Below are 15,989 nucleotides of genomic sequence, written 5' to 3'. Positions count from 1 at the left end.
ACCTGGATCCAACTTAAAACTAATCATTGCACTTTACCGCAAGAGCATGATCTCACATGAATGGGAAAAAAATCCATGTCAGCCGTCAATGGGTATCATTCATTTTCAGATGTTGATCACAAATGGTGGAATTTTTTGATAGATTCTGTTCCAGAGTTGGTGATGTTTCACCCAACCAGGTTGCAGAGCCAGCCAGCCACAGTCAGGGCCACTGACAGCTTTTGCTGGGCCCAGGACAAAGTCATCTGAAAGGGCCCCCTAGCCCAATATATACAATGTAATGAGGACCCAAGTGTGGGCCCCCTCTCTTCCTGGACCCGGGACAACTGTCCCCTTTGTCCCCCCATGTCGGCATCCCTTGCCACAGTTGCTACGTGATGTGTGTGGGGTATCGGTTTGGTGGAATACCAAGGGTGCATTATTCAGAGGAGCCACAACGGAACATGTAACCCTGAGCACTATCTGATTAATGAAACATGCATGCCCCGTTGGCCCCACACACTGATACCATCCTGACACCATAGCCTGACACCTAGTACACTGTGCACACAGCAGGGAAGCTGACAGTGGGGACAAAGGGGTTAGTTGTCCCGGGCCCAGGGAGAAGGGGGGCCCAGAATTGGGTAATCATTATATATACTAAACAAGTCCGACAGGCGGACAACAGATGCGTCCGTCTATGCCCGTTCTGAACCTTTTTTGCCCAAACGCCCCCTTGGCCTCCTCATAACCTGTCAAGGCAATTTATCAATAAGCCTACCATGTACTGTATAAGCCTGGATTTGAAAAAGTACCATAGGATTTCAACAGTGTTGGGCAATTTACTGAAAAACTGTAATGCATTGCTGATTACATGTTACTGTCTTTTCAAAATAATCCCTTACACTACATTTAGCAATGTGGTGACCTAAGGCGAATTTAGCTTAGGGGGGCCATCGGTCCATCCCATATCACATTTTTTTTTAACATAAAATCTCTATTTTTGTTAGGCTATTTTTTTTTTTTTAAATCACTTTTTTTTTTTTTTTTTTTTTAATTACAAACATAAAAAAACAGGCAAACATTACAACCCTTTCTGGACAGATTTCAATGAATAGGCTATTTGCAATTTTGCATAGGCCTACATTAAATAAACTAAAATGTGAAATTCTCTTTTCACTTTAATATGAGAGCAGTGATGTCCCCCCCTCACTGAAGTGTTATTTCATGTGTGAGCATGATGCTGTCACCTATTTGAAGTGACGTTGATGTTGGATTTCATGGAATACTTTTAAATGCCGCTTTGGGAAGAAAACAGAGTAGGCGACAGGTGAACTGCATTTCTGTCAAAACAGTGGTTTGCAGGCGTTTGCGTTTTCACGTGGATATTGTCTTCGTGGACCGTAACAGACAAACCGTAAGTTCCATAAACTAATCAATGAGACATTGGCTACGTGTACATGATGTTTTTAAGTCCGATTTAATAAATGCGATTTAAATAGATCGGATTAAGAGTTATTTTGCGATGTGTATACATGGCACTTTCACTTAAATGCGATTAAACGTCTGGGGAAAATAAAGCATTGCGATTGGACTGAGGACGCACGTGCTGAGCGAGCCAAATAAGGCACGGGGGCGTGGTTCAATGCCACCGAGATGCAGGTCATCTTCCCCACGAAAATCGTTGCCTCAGGCGGACTGAAATCACAACATTTCCCCCTTTCTCCCTGGATAATTTACAATGCTACATTGGCTACCCTGTTAGCATAGAAAAACGAGTGGTCAAATGGTAATGTGGAGTAACTTTGTTGTGCTTCATTACTTCGTGGGGCACTTTTACATCAATATATGGAAGCCACAACATTTATAGTCGCTTAGGGACTTTAAATTAAGCAAAACTTTCATGTGAAAATCAACAGGAAGTGCCGCCATGTTTTTCTCACTGGCAAAGAGCACGGTTGGTTTGCACGCATGAGCTCCAGGCCAAAACTGAGCGACTGCCACCTTGTGGACACAAGAGGGAATCACAGGAGGGAATCACAATTCAGAAACGCATCACGGGAGGGAAACACATCACGGGAGGGCGGACGGACGGACGGAGGGACGGACGGACGGACGGACGGACGGACGGACACCAAAGCCTCTTATAGAGATGCGTGGGACGCATCTAAAAATCAACTGCTCACTGGGGAATGCTGATCATGGAGGAGTGCTGCTTCACTTTTTTCTCATTAGCAGGTGCACTTTGGCTCAAGGAAATGAAGTTGCTTAAAATGATGGTCAGACTTAGCTCCAGTTGTGACTGTTGATAAGGTTTGCCAAAGATTCCAAGGCACACTGCTTGTGAAGATAAAAAGCCTTTAACTAAACGGGCTAATGGGTTATCATTACATTGAATGTATATGATAGGGGGGCCCTTTCAGATGACTTTGTCCCGGGACCTGCCAAAGCTGTCAGGGGACCTGGTGCACAGTACAGTACTCCGCCTCCAACGGTGCCAAAAAAATGTATGATAGGTGTCTGGTTGCTCCCAAATGGAAGTTGGCAGCTTGCACAGCAAGCAAACCCTGTCAGAGAGAGAGGGCCTAATCTATTATTCCATATGACACCAGGGGGCGCACCTTGACCTGCGGCATGTTTTGAGGCCACATGAATGATTCATGGGGCAGGTAATGCAACTTTTCTGCTGAGATTTCATCTCAGGTATTTCTCCTTTCACCTCACAATACACACTACAGCTTCATTCTTATCCCTGATATGCCACTCTTCCCAGTAGTACACAATCACGGTGTGCTTCTGAGTGAGTGGATGGAGCGGGTTTGAGATGGGATGAAGGGAGAGAATGATGAACACGTGTGTGGGCTGTAACTCATTGTAATGCAGTTACGTACATGGAATGAGCTGTTCCTCCACAGGAACATGGAAGTGTGTGTGTGTGTGTGTGTGTGTGTGTGTGCGTGTGTGTGTGCGTATGCATGCACGGGTGCGTGTGCATACAGTATTTCAAGTGCATGGGAGAGAGGGGTAGGGGGGCAGCCGTGAGATTGGATGTCTGGTGAATTGAAGCAGAGGAGGATGAGAGTAGAGTAGAGGTGGGCCTGCCCTGTCTGCTCTCTCAGCTGGGGATTTAAATTGGGTTAGAGTGTGTTCAGCAGGTGCTGCACCAACACGGAAGAGGAGCCGAGGAGCTTTCCGGTGGTCCTACAGGACGCCACACATTAATCTGGTAATCTGGGAGAAAATAAGACATTCCTTTCATGCGCCATGGAGATGAGATTGGGGACACGAGGGGGACACGAGGGGGACGTGGTGGAGCATGGCTGCCAGGGCTGGCCTGGGGGAGAATTAGGGCCCGGGCACTTTTGACTTAAAGGGCCCCCTCATAATTAGCGGGGTAGAACTGACTCACCGGTGGGCCCTGCACCCTTGTGGGCCCCTATTTTCAGATTTGTTTTTTCAAACATTTCTGAAAATAGGGGCCCACAAGGAAGCAGGGCCCACTGGGAAATGCCTGTTATGCCAGATGGCCAGTCCAGCCCTGATGGCTTGGGTGAGGAGTACTCCTGCGGCTGCTGCCTCAGCGCTCCGAGGAGAGACCTAGTCTGTCTATACATAAATAAAAATATGTGTGAACCCCACAGAAATGAAGTGCACTCTATGTATGAGGTGGGAGTCACAATGGAATGGAGAGAAGGAGTTGTTTTTGTGCTTGTGTTTGTTTGTGTATGCATGGGCGTGTGTGCATGAGTGAGCATTTGTGTGTGTGTGCGTCCCTGCATGTGTGCGTGCGTGCGTGCGTGCGTGCGGGCATGCGTGTGTGAGTGAACATAAAAAATATTCTGCAAGTAATTTCCAAGACAAGGGAAATGTAAGCAGAACAAACTCTTTCTTCAGGGTCATTCCATTCTGCTATTCAAAAGGCACTGCATACCAACAGTGGCAGCAAGAAGCTCAGAATCAACTCCATAAATAGACAAAACATTTAAAAATCAATTGCTATTCCTCAATAAAGGAAACCTAATGTGCTACCTTGTGACTTGTTTCATGACCTATTCCATTAATAGCACAAAAAAATCTGTAAAGTTTGGCGCTGGTGGAATATGACAAGGTGGAATATGACAAGTAGTCCAGTCGTGATCCCCATAGGCCCTATACTGAACCCAGAAATGTTGAGTACCCTAAAGTTTTATTGCAGAAATGTCATCTATAGGTCAAATGAAGGGGATTTAGCTTGGTTGCCCAAAGTTGCACTTTGGGCAATTTGCATAATTAGCATAAATATATCGTTAAGGTAAGCCTATTATACGTGAATAGGCAAAAAAGACTTAAATCATAGATATCACCTTGGGACTTTCTCAGTTGATTACTGATGATAAGAGAAGAAAAAAATGTATTGGATGTTTTTTGTATTTTGATGTTTAGATATGCAAATGAGGGCATGAATCATCAATTATGCACTAATTTGCATACACATGAAATCAGCTTTGCATGGTAAAACCAGACTCCAAATTCTTTTTCTGTGGATAAAATATGTATATTTCAGGATTGAGTTAGTGAAAACCTTTCCAGGACCCTGGTCAAGAGACAGTTTTGACAGGTACCGTAGATGGATGAATTGGATTGAATAGTCTCAATTAATCGTTTAGCAATTCATTGTGATGACAAAAATCAATAATTTGCATCCCTCACCACACCATTTCAAAAGTTTTGGGGGGACCTTCTCTTACTACACAACAAAAATAAACCATTCATAGTTCATAAGGATGAATACCAAGAAGATAATGAGGCTGAAGAGTGTCAAAACAGAATATGGAGATGGAGATGGTGAAGGCTATGTGGTCATCAAGACTATACTGTACGTGTAATGAACTGTCATATACTGTACTGTAGTGCAATGTACTCTGCTGCACTGTACTCTACTGTACTGTAATATACCATACTGTATTCTACTCTAGTGTACCATACTCTACTGTATTCTAGTCTAGTGTACTGTACTGCAATGTACTCTGCTGCACTGTACTGTACTGTAATATACCATACTGTGTACCGTACTATACTGTACTCTAGTGTACTGTACTGTACTATACTATACTGTACTCTACAGTACTACTCTACCGCAGTGTTTCCCAACCTTTTTTGTCTTGCGTACCCCCTAAACCTCTTAGTTGTGCCATGAGTACCCCCTAATTCATGTTCTATATCACTTTCTCTGTCCTGATGTGATTGCTCCATATCTTTGTTACAATAATAACATCTTTCCAAGTACCCCCTGCATTGTGCTCGCGTACCCCTAGTGGTACACGTACCCCTGGTTGGGAAACACTGCTCTACCGTACTGTGCTGCACTGTACTGTATGCTACTGTACTATTGTATTGTGGTGCATGGTTGGCCATCCTTCCTCCTGGACTATGTGTGTGCCTTTTATATCAAGAAAATGAGTAATGGTTCACCTTTATAGTATATATGCCATATGAGAATTGTTGCTTTATATTGATATTTCTCCTATAGGTAAGGGTGTCAAAGACCTACGGTTCAGGTTGTCCATGAGCTGTCAGTTTTGAAGTAGCAATTGAGGTACTCAACGATCACTGAGGTAACGGTAATACAACACATGTAGGCTACTAGGTGAGGACTTGTTTGCAAATTCAGAAAAAAGAAATGGGAGCTTGCGTAAATTCTACCAGGGAGACTCGAATTTCTCGGCTGTCAAACTTACAAGGCTAACCATCCAATCTCCCTTTTGACAGATCATACACGCGTCATCATTGCCCAGGATCGTCAACCAATCACAACGCGAGATTGGGGAATTCCCCGTTACGCATCACTCATGCATCGTTCCCTCTCAGCCAATGGATCGCATTCACGTTTGTTTAAAAATCAGTCACTCATTCTGTTCTCTGCTTTCCAGTTAAGCCGACTTTGAAGTGGCTGTCCGGCGTTTTTTGTTATCAAACATTCTGTTTATTTTCTACCTGGTTATCCTCACCTTACCGCTGCTGGGATGGAATTTCCAACCGCTCAAACGCGTGGCACGCAATCGGTGCTTTCTTATAGCTTAATATTTTCCTCGCAAGGCTTCAATCAATTTGCTTGGCACGCCGCTCCCTGATTTCCCGACGCTCGTGGATTTGCTTATGAACTAGCCTGCCTGTGGATGGATTTCCCCGAACTGGTGTAATTCGTGAGTAACCTGGCGGCTTTCCCTTCACTTATCCTGCGGACCAAAGGAACGTTTATCTCAGCGAATGACTATTTTGCGGGGGAGTTGTCCAGGCAAGTCGCCTCTCATGCCTCATACTCGGCTTGTTGCAATGTCTCGGATATCATTCTCGTCTGGCGCTGGTTGACTGATGGCCTACGTTTCGTTTGCTGTCATTTGGGATAATTCCATGAACTGATTGGAGTGACTTTTGGATCATTCGCTGGGGAAGGGCGGAATCGAAGTAACTGGGCCCGCGGTGCTCTCTCGTTGCGCCTCGCTCACTTAGCCCGGCATATCTGCTCAGCACATTGGTTTTTACGGAGGCGTTATGGGTACTGCGAGTCACCATTTACTTGGTCGTCGTCGGCCTCTCTGCTGCGGATGGACTGGTGATTCGCTTGCCAACATTATAGAGCATTTCATGAACCGGTTGGTGTGGCTTTTTTGGAACGTCACTGGGGGTAGGCCTTCAGATTTAAATGGGCTAATTATATCTCGAAGCGCCTCGCCCGCACGCATAACCCGACGTTAACCTTCTGTGTTTCGTGCTGCCTGTCGCGACACCGGACGGAGGACATTGCAGAGCCATGTACTCGTAATCGTCAAACGTATTGTTACAAACGTACTTCCTATGTTCCGGAGCGATGTTGCAAGGACCTCAGCCTACGGGCCGTAGCACCGCCTACAGTTTTTCATTCATGTGGATTCCGGTCGTGCGTTCATCAGTTTGCACCCGCCTATTTTCAATGTTCCGCTCAGTAGCCTATGCCCACAACACAAGCTATTTTACGTTTTCGTTTGCATGGACTGGCCCATGTGGCGCAGGAGTGGCGGTCTCGTTGACTTTTTAGAGTTATGGCTTCGGTTCGTAGGCCTAGACTGCTGGCTCGCACATTAAGCTATGCGCGCTTGCCAATCATCACCTCATGTCATCGCACTGCCTGCAGTTTGTATTGATAGAAGTGTACCTTGCTTCCTCACTCCCGCTTCAAGCCATTCAGGGCTGGATTTAGTTAAAGGGACACTGTGATTTTAGTTGTTTATTTCCAGAATTCATGCTGCAACTTCACTAATGTTACTTTTTTCATGAATACTTGCCCCCACCATCAAATTCTAAGTATTTCTTATGACTGGAAAATTGCACTTTTCTTACATGAAAGGGGGGATCTTCTCCATGGTCCGCCATTTTTGAATTTCCCAAAATAGCATTTTTTTTTAGCTCAAAAAAAAAAAAGAAAAAAAAAGACTTTACTTGGACCGTACTAGAAAATATTGTTTATTACATGGTAAACTTTCATGTAAGACCAAATTTGGCAATAGGCAGCTCAGTTTCAATGAGCAGCAAAGTTGCAGTACCTTTTTTGACCATTTCCTGCACAGTGTACCTTTTAAAGATCACGCGGGGCTTTCGGCCCGCGCCCGGTCGCCGAGCATCAAGGGACATAGTAGCCTGTCGCAATGCCTTGTCTATTTCGAGTTATTTTGATCACAATGGGCTACATGTACACCGTCCAAATATAAGTAAATAAATGAGTGATATCCGTGGAAATGTAAATCGATGATGACAGTTAATAATCATAATTAAATTATACATGAAACTCGGCCCATGGAGTCCTGTCAGGGTTCTGATCACACCCCATTGATAGCCGTCCATGGGCTAACCCTCTCACTCTGTACACCACTCGTGCCCTTAGGCTTCATTGGAATCGTCAGGTCGCTCGGACTGTGTGTCGGATTGTGTTTGTTTTCTCATATCTGGTGATGGTGGTCTCTGCTGCTTTCCCGTACACTTTCACATACACGTGCATCTGCTGCTCCACGTAGGGCATACGCTACGTAATGCACTGGGCATCGGCCCCAACGTCGGACTGGGCATCGGCCCCGACGTCGGACTGGGCATCGGCCCCGACGATGGACTGGGCTCTGGCCCCGACGATGGACTGGGCTCTGGCCCCGACGATGGACTGGGCTCTGGCCCCGACGATGGACTGGGCTCTAGCCCCGACGAAGGTCTGGGCTCTGGCCCCGACGAAGGACTGGGCTCTGGCCCTGACGAAGGACTGGGCTCTGGCCCCGACGAAGGACTGGGCTCTGGCCCCGACGACGGACTGGGCATCGGCCCCAACGTCACCCTGGGCCGTCGACTCCGCATCACCCTGGGCCGTCGACTCCGCATCACCCTGGGCCGGCGACTCCGCATCACCCTGGGCCGGCGACTCCGCATCACCCTGGGCCGGCGACTCCACATCACCCTGGGCCGGCGACTCCACATCACCCTGGGCCGGCGACTCCACATCACCCTGGGTCGGCGACTCCACATCACCCTGGGCCGGCGACTCCACATCACCCTGGGCCAGGGACTCAACATCACCCTGGGCCGGCGCCTCAGGGCTCGTGCTTTAACGGCGCACCTCAGCATTGCCCTGGGCTGTCTCACCTCAACACCACGGCTCAACACCACGGCTCAAAATCACAACTCGGCATCACAATGGGCCATCGCCTCAGCATCGCACTGGGCTGTCGCCCCAACTTTAGCGCCAGTCACCTGCTTGTATCGGTATCCTCATCCATCCTGCATGACAAACTTATCACAGCTACCCACTGGTAGCGAGTAGGAGTTTATGTCTATTTTGATATGCCATTTTTGTTCCGGTGCCGTTATTCAGTGATGTTTCAGCTTTCTGCTCTGTCCCTCTCAGGTCTCGATAACCGGCTCTCCAACTCTCCTCTGTCGTAAGCTCGCACTTTCTGCATTCTCCTGATTAAGGTGTCCCCCCTTTTTTTTGCTAGTCTAATCATGCAGTTACCGCAAGTTGTCTCTCTCAACCAACCAGGGCATCCGCCCCACTGCCTGTGTCAATGCCTGCTTTGCACAAGCATTCACCGCGCCACACCGCGTAGGTGTTTATCATAATTGACAAGGGGTTATTTTTTCCTTGGTCGAGATGTTTTCTTGGTGTTTTATTCATTGTTTGTTTCAGCTACAAGCTCTGCTATCTCCCTCTCTTAGGTCGTGATTACCAGTTGTCTGCCGATTCTCCTCTGTTTTAACCTGACCTTCCTGCTTATCCTGGCCGAGGTGCTTGTCTTTAATGTTAGCTACTCATGCTTTGTCTCAAGCTGTTTCATCACTCTGGGCAGACGCCCGCATAGTGCGGGCTTTCAAGGCAATGGGCTGCCGGTTGTCCGACGCATGTGCGTGTTGCATTCGGCTCATTCCTCGCTTTGTCATCTTGCTCAGTGTGCTGTTTCTGTTCTGTTAACTCTGTTTCCTTCTTCTCATTCCTCGCCCAAGAGGTATACAGCACGCCCTTTCAGAATCGGCGTGGCCACCACGGCCACTAAGCGGGGTCTGTCCCCTACTGCGATCAAGGCGCTGGGTCGTTGGTCGTCTGGCGCATGCGCTTCCTGCATTTGCCTCACTCCTCATCACGTAATTGAAGCATGCTATATCTGGTCTGTATCTTTATGTTTTCTATTCTCATTTCTGGTGACGGTGGTATTTTGCTGCGTCGGCGGCATTCACTCTATCTCTTGGGGGGCTATCGCTCCGGTCACCCGGTCATGTCTGTATTCTATCCTTCTCTCATCTATCAGATTGATTTTATAGTGGTCCGTAAGCCTGTTATCTCCATATTTTGTAACATCGAACCAGCCTGGCTAGTTGCAGTGGTTGTTTATCCGTGATGTCAACTATCATACCATATTACATTATATTATAGCCTACGTTCATTCATTCATCCATTCATTCATTTACTCATTCATCACCATGTTCTACTCTCTCCCTTAGGTCACGATTCCGGCTCCCTACCTACTGTCATAATCTAAGTTTTCAGCGCTCTCCTGACCAAGGTGCATCTATCAATCAAATCATAACGCTCTACTGCCTCTCTGCTCTCAGAGCATCTGCGCCATCGCCCGTTAACATAGCATCATCATCATCTTCATAGTCATCATCACAGGGCTCCAGCCTCTGCCGGGCCGCCGCCCATAGCTTAAGCCTCCACTTCTCCTGACCAAGGTCACGGTTCTGGCTCTCCACCTACTCCCGTCACAATCTAAGTTCACAGCGCTCTCCTGCCCAAGGTGCATCTCTCAAGCATAACCTACCGCCGTGCTGTCTCTGTTCTCAGCGCATCCGCGCCGTGTCTTCTTGCATAGCCAAAGATACCGACATTATCATCATCACCATCATCACAGGCTTCATGCCTCGGCTAGACTGCCGCCCATAGCTTAAGCCTCAGAACATCCCTATCATTTATAATCTCATTTAATCTATCATCATTCGTCTTCCAACCTATCACCCATCATCATTGTCATCATTGTCATCATTGTCATCATTGTCATCATTATCATCATCATCATCATCATCATCATCACCTATCGTCCTTCATTTTCCGTCTATCAATCAATCATCTAACTAACTTTTCATGTCTTTCAGATGGTGTCTCCTTGTAAGCTGTAGGTGAGTTCACTTCTAATCTCTATTTTTGGGGCAGGCTACGCCCGCCTCCATCTCCGCTGGAGGATATGCCGTCCTACCCTGGAGTTCAACGCGAAGACGGGAACCTTCGCCAAACAGATTCATGCATTTTATATCAAGCGTAAATTGTTCGCCAAACGGATTCATGCATCAAATTTACTAGGCTAACCATCCAATCTCCCTTTTGACAGATCATACACGCGTCATCATTGCCCAGGATCGTCAACCAATCACAACGCGAGATTGGGGATTTCCCCGTTACGCATCACTCAGGCATCGTTCCCTCTCAGCCAATGGATCGCATTCACGTTTGTTTAAAAATCAGTCACTCATTCTGATCTCTGCTTTCCAGTTAAGCCGACTTTGAAGCCACCACCACCCCTCCGTCCACCGTCACCAGTGGTTCCCGTCTGTTAGGGGGCAGGCTACGCCCGCCTCCATCTCCGCTGGAGGATATGCCGTCCTACCCTGGAGTTCAACGCGAAGACGGGAACCTTCGCCAAACAGATTCATGCATTTTATATCAAGTGTAAATTGTTCGCCAAACGGATTCATGCATTTTTGTATCATGTCTATTGTTCAATAGGCTAAATGTTAATAACGTTCATTTGCTTCTCGAGTCTTCATGGTAGAAATACATTTACTTCTGTCTACTTACTGAACACCTACTTAGAAATAATTTTCTTTATTTCATTTCAACAGAAAATATACATTGAGTAATTCATAATGCCATTCTTAAAAAAATGACTCAAATGCACTCTCTATATGCACAATACTACCTGTGAAGATGTAGAATTTGGTGATGTTGTGGGTTATTCACACACATGGAGAGGTCTTGTCCCCTACTCTATCTCATGCAAATAAAAATATCCATGTTGTGGAAATTAGAGGATGGAGAAGCTGCTACCTTGAACAGCTTGTTGCACTGACATCTCCTCATTCAGTATGCTGCTGAGTGAGCATTCGCATCAGTCTATCCTCACCTTAGTTTTAGTGTGGGAAATACTCATTTTAATTAAGGCCAAGTATGAATTTCTCTAATTGTTCACAATGTTACATTTGCTGTCAAGCATGTAAGCACAGACTCACTCATATGACATGTTAGAAAGTTTTTTTTTCAGATGTCTCCTAAGCTAGAATTACTACATATACCCTAAAGAAACACAATGCAAAGTCTGGTGCTTTTGTCACATCCGTAACGGTAAAACCCTTAACAGACTCCACTATAATCTATCCATGTCAAAACATCTTCTTGACCAGGTTCCTCAGAGGCTTTTCACTAATTCAACCCTGAAATATACAAATTTTACCCACAGAAAAATTATTTTGAGTCTGGTTTACCATGCAAAACTGAGTTCATGTGTATGCAAATTAGTGCATAATTAACACATTGAGTACCGACGACGTAATAATGCGTTTTTCACGCCCATGTGTTGTATACTAAAACGTAAAAAATACATTAAATATCATATTTTGAATCTACACCCTTCAATGGACAATATATGTGATTTTGGTAGCTCTGTGATGGACATAAATGACAACATTTGCAGTCCAAAGTTGTTTGATTGTTATGATGTTTGAGTGTTATGATTTGGATATTTTAATTTAACTTACCAAGATGTCTGGATGCCAACCCATGTCGCCTATCGCGCTGCCTGCATTGATTTCCCTAGTACGGTCACTGTAGCATGTGTTGTCTCTGACTTCACGCAATAGGTAAACACCATTGTATAGTGCCTGGAGTATCTTGAACTTTCTGGACTTGCTAGACCTTTACCATATCCTTGGATCCAAATGGCACCCGATATGTGATTGCAGTAATGCGCTCCGATTTGGACGTTTGATCGCCAAAAAGATAAGTTTCTGTGTCTTCCTGTATGTGAGAAGCCAGAAGCTAGCATGGCTACATATCATGATTCCCTGATTGTCGCTCCCAACGCAGGACGCTCCCCTGTCGGCTCGCTCCCACTAGCCAGACTATCGATCCGGGTGGGACTACACGTCCGGGAGTGATAGAAACACCTGGGACTACACGTCCGGGAGCGATCTCAGTTGGGAGTGTCCATCTGCCACCGCATATGATTCGGATCGGATGGGCTAGGCTACATCTAAGCATCATATCATTTGGATTTGTTGTCAATGTTGGGCTATTATTTCGGGAGTCATCGGGAGCTATTTTAGCAAATGTCTCACCCTCTGCATGTGTGCAAAGAGTTTGTGTTCAGTCCACGTGAAAAACGGGGATTTCAAAGGGCATTGATTGCTGGTGTCGTAGTGTGACAGAGCAGGAGGTGTGCTGCCGTATTCGGGAATCGTGCTATGTTGTTGTTTCCCTAGTAGCCCACGATCGGTAGCGTGTATTGTGTCTGACTTCACGCAATAGGTAAACACAGAGACCATTGTATATCGTGCCAGGAGTATCTTGAACTTTCTGGGCTTGCTACCTAGACCTTTACCAGCTCCTTGGATCAAAATGGCACCCGAATTGTAATTGGAGTAATGCGCTCCGATTTAGAAGTTTGATCGCCAACCAGATAAGTTTATTTGATTATTCACCCCTATGTTGAACTGTCTTCCTGTATGTGAAAAGCCAGAAGCTAGCATAGATGGCTACATATGGATCGGATGGGCTACATCTAAGCATCATATCATTGGGATTTGTTGTCAATGTTGGGCTATTATTTCGGGAGTCATCGGGAACTATTTTAGCAAATGTCCGACCTTCTGCATGTGTGCAAAGAGCTTGTGTTCAGTCTGTGTGAAAAACGTGGATTTCGAAGGGCATTGATTGCCGGTGTAGTAGTGGTTTAGAGCAGGAGGCGTGTCTTGACGTGCAGGAAGATGTGTGTCAGAGCTAACCTTGCACCAAATTGTGATTAAAACCAACTCATCCCCTTTCAAACTCGTCACATTCTGAAGAAGCGCACCCTTCACAAAAACCTCAATATCTCCGATTGTAGCTGAATTCCATGGATACCCACTTAGGTTTAGCGTGGGTTTACTCGGCAATAAAAGCTCGTAGAGACACACAGTTTTCACCTACTAAGAGGGCAGCGTCTCCACTTTCAAACGAGTCATAACATATTTCAGTGGCCCTATCACATAATAAGCTGTGAGTCTACAAAAAAACGTAAAAAAGGGCTTAGAACGCTGGTATTCTACGACATAATTCCGTGAGCACCGCCGGTATTCAATGTGTTAATGATGCACGCCCTCATTTGCATATCTAAACATCAAAATACAAAAAACATCCAATACATTTTTTTTTCTCTTATTGTCAGTAATCAACTGAGAAAGTTTCAAGGTGATATCTACGATTTAATTTTTCAAGCCTATTCACCAGTAGTAGTTCTTACCTTAACAATATATTTATGCTAATTATGCAAATTGCCCAAAGTGCAACTTTGGGCAACCAAGCTAAATCCCCTTCATTTGACCTATAGATGACATTTCTGCAATAAAACTTTAGGGTACTCAACATTTCCGGGTTCATGAAATCACGACTAGACTAAAGGTTATATTGCCTTTCATTTAGCTTTGTGTCTATAAGTGTGTATGTGTGTGTGCCTCTATGCGCATTTGTGTGCATGTGTGTGCGTGTATGTGTTTGCGTGCGTGCATGCATGTGTGTGCGTGTGTGTGTGTGTGTGTGTGCGCGCGCGCGTGTGTGTGTGTGTGTATGCCTTTGTGTGCGTGCGCATTGGAATGCTTGTCAGACAAACTGTCTCATGGCAGCATAGGCCCTGAAGGAATATTAACTCCCCTCACTAGAGATTCCTCCCTTCCTTGCAGCCCGGTCATGTTTGGTGTCTGGACCTCAGACAAAGTAATATCTCATAATTAAATGACAATGGTTATCTTGTAAAAAAGAGGAAGGGCCAAAATCCAAAGAATAAAGACATTTTGGATTTAAAAATGAGTTATGGCTTTTCAATGTGTAGTATAAAATCCATTAATCGACTGAATAAAAACACATATTATTCTTTAAAACTCAAACATCAAACTGCAGATAGAGGATCTAAGGCCAATATCACAGATGCTAGCAAAGCACTGACTGTGTGATGGAACAAACATTTCTTATATACACCTACCAGCTTCAAACAAAATACACACTCCCAACAGATGACTTAGTTGACCCCTCAAGGCAAGGTATTGTAACCTTCAGATGTGTTCCATGGCATGAACTCAAGAAGCTGTTCCGTATTGACAAGAACATGAAGCATGGGAAGCTGCCAGTTACCGGCAAAGACTTATGAGCTGACAAGTACGGTAAGTGCTGTTAGACCCTTTGGCAAAATCCTCTTCATGGTGGGCAAAGCACAACCTCCAAAATGAAAATGGATAGCATTTGCCAGGTGCATTTCTTAACAATTTCCTACCCTTCTTCATCCCACACAAGCAAGCACACACCCATGCATGCACACACGCACGCACACACACATACACACGCACACCAGGGGTGGAACTTAAGGTTTTTTCCCCACCAGTCACGGTGGCAGGTAGATTTCAAAATTACCAGTCAAAGTGACTGGTGGGTTCAAAAAATGTACCAGTCACTCACCACTGAAATTTACCCGTCTTGGGCAGGTGGGCGGGTGCTTATTTCCATCCCTGACGCACACACATGCTCGCACACACACATACACATGCATGCACACACTTTCTTTTTACATAATGGAACCTTTTCCTGAAGTAGAAGTAGGACAGGAACCAAATAATCAGGGATGATATTCCACTCAATTCATCACGACTGGAAATGCTTGGAGGCTCTCCCCCATTTCATGCTACACACTTTACCACATCAGAGGAAAGAAAGAAGAAAAGAACAAAACAAAACACAAACAACTGTCCAGGTGAACAATACATCAGGTATGAGTGAAAGCAAATTAATGAACTGCACCAAAACCTCTGACCGGCCTTTTCATCTGGCTAATTGTAGTTATAAATCACTCTCCTGAAGGGATACCTTCCCACAGTGCTGCGCCAGCCAAAGCGCTCGCTGTGTTCCAGGCAACGGCTCAAGTGACCTTAACAATGAGATTACAGCCACCAGGTTTATCCTCTCTGACCCAAACAGCCACATGGCATCTGGTTCTCTGGAACGTGTTGATGCAGCCGAGCTCACAGTTTGGAGTTTTTGCACAATTCTTTTCTAAAAGATCCTATGATACCAGTTCTCAATCTAGGGAATTTATTCTATTTAGTTCTGAAGACAATTTAATTCAAAGAAAAGATTTTTCTGACTTTGCTTAATAGAGGTGGAGATGGTGCAGTGGACCCTTCCTCTGCCATGCTCATCTATTCTTCTTTTCAACACTCTCTCT

The 15,989-nt window shown here is 45.4% G+C and overlaps 1 protein-coding gene across 1 annotated transcript in view; it reads right to left on the bottom strand.

Moving 5' to 3' along the window:
- LOC134465323 (alpha-N-acetylgalactosaminide alpha-2,6-sialyltransferase 3-like) overlaps positions 1-15,989 on the bottom strand; it is a 73,309-nt gene that overhangs the window by 34,137 nt on the left and 23,183 nt on the right.

This window comes from Engraulis encrasicolus, chromosome 16 (assembly GCF_034702125.1).
Source record: "Engraulis encrasicolus isolate BLACKSEA-1 chromosome 16, IST_EnEncr_1.0, whole genome shotgun sequence".
In the NCBI taxonomy this organism is placed as follows: domain Eukaryota; kingdom Metazoa; phylum Chordata; class Actinopteri; order Clupeiformes; family Engraulidae; genus Engraulis; species Engraulis encrasicolus.
Note: the sequence above shows the minus strand (reverse complement) of the source record. Positions and strands in the feature narration are given on the sequence as shown.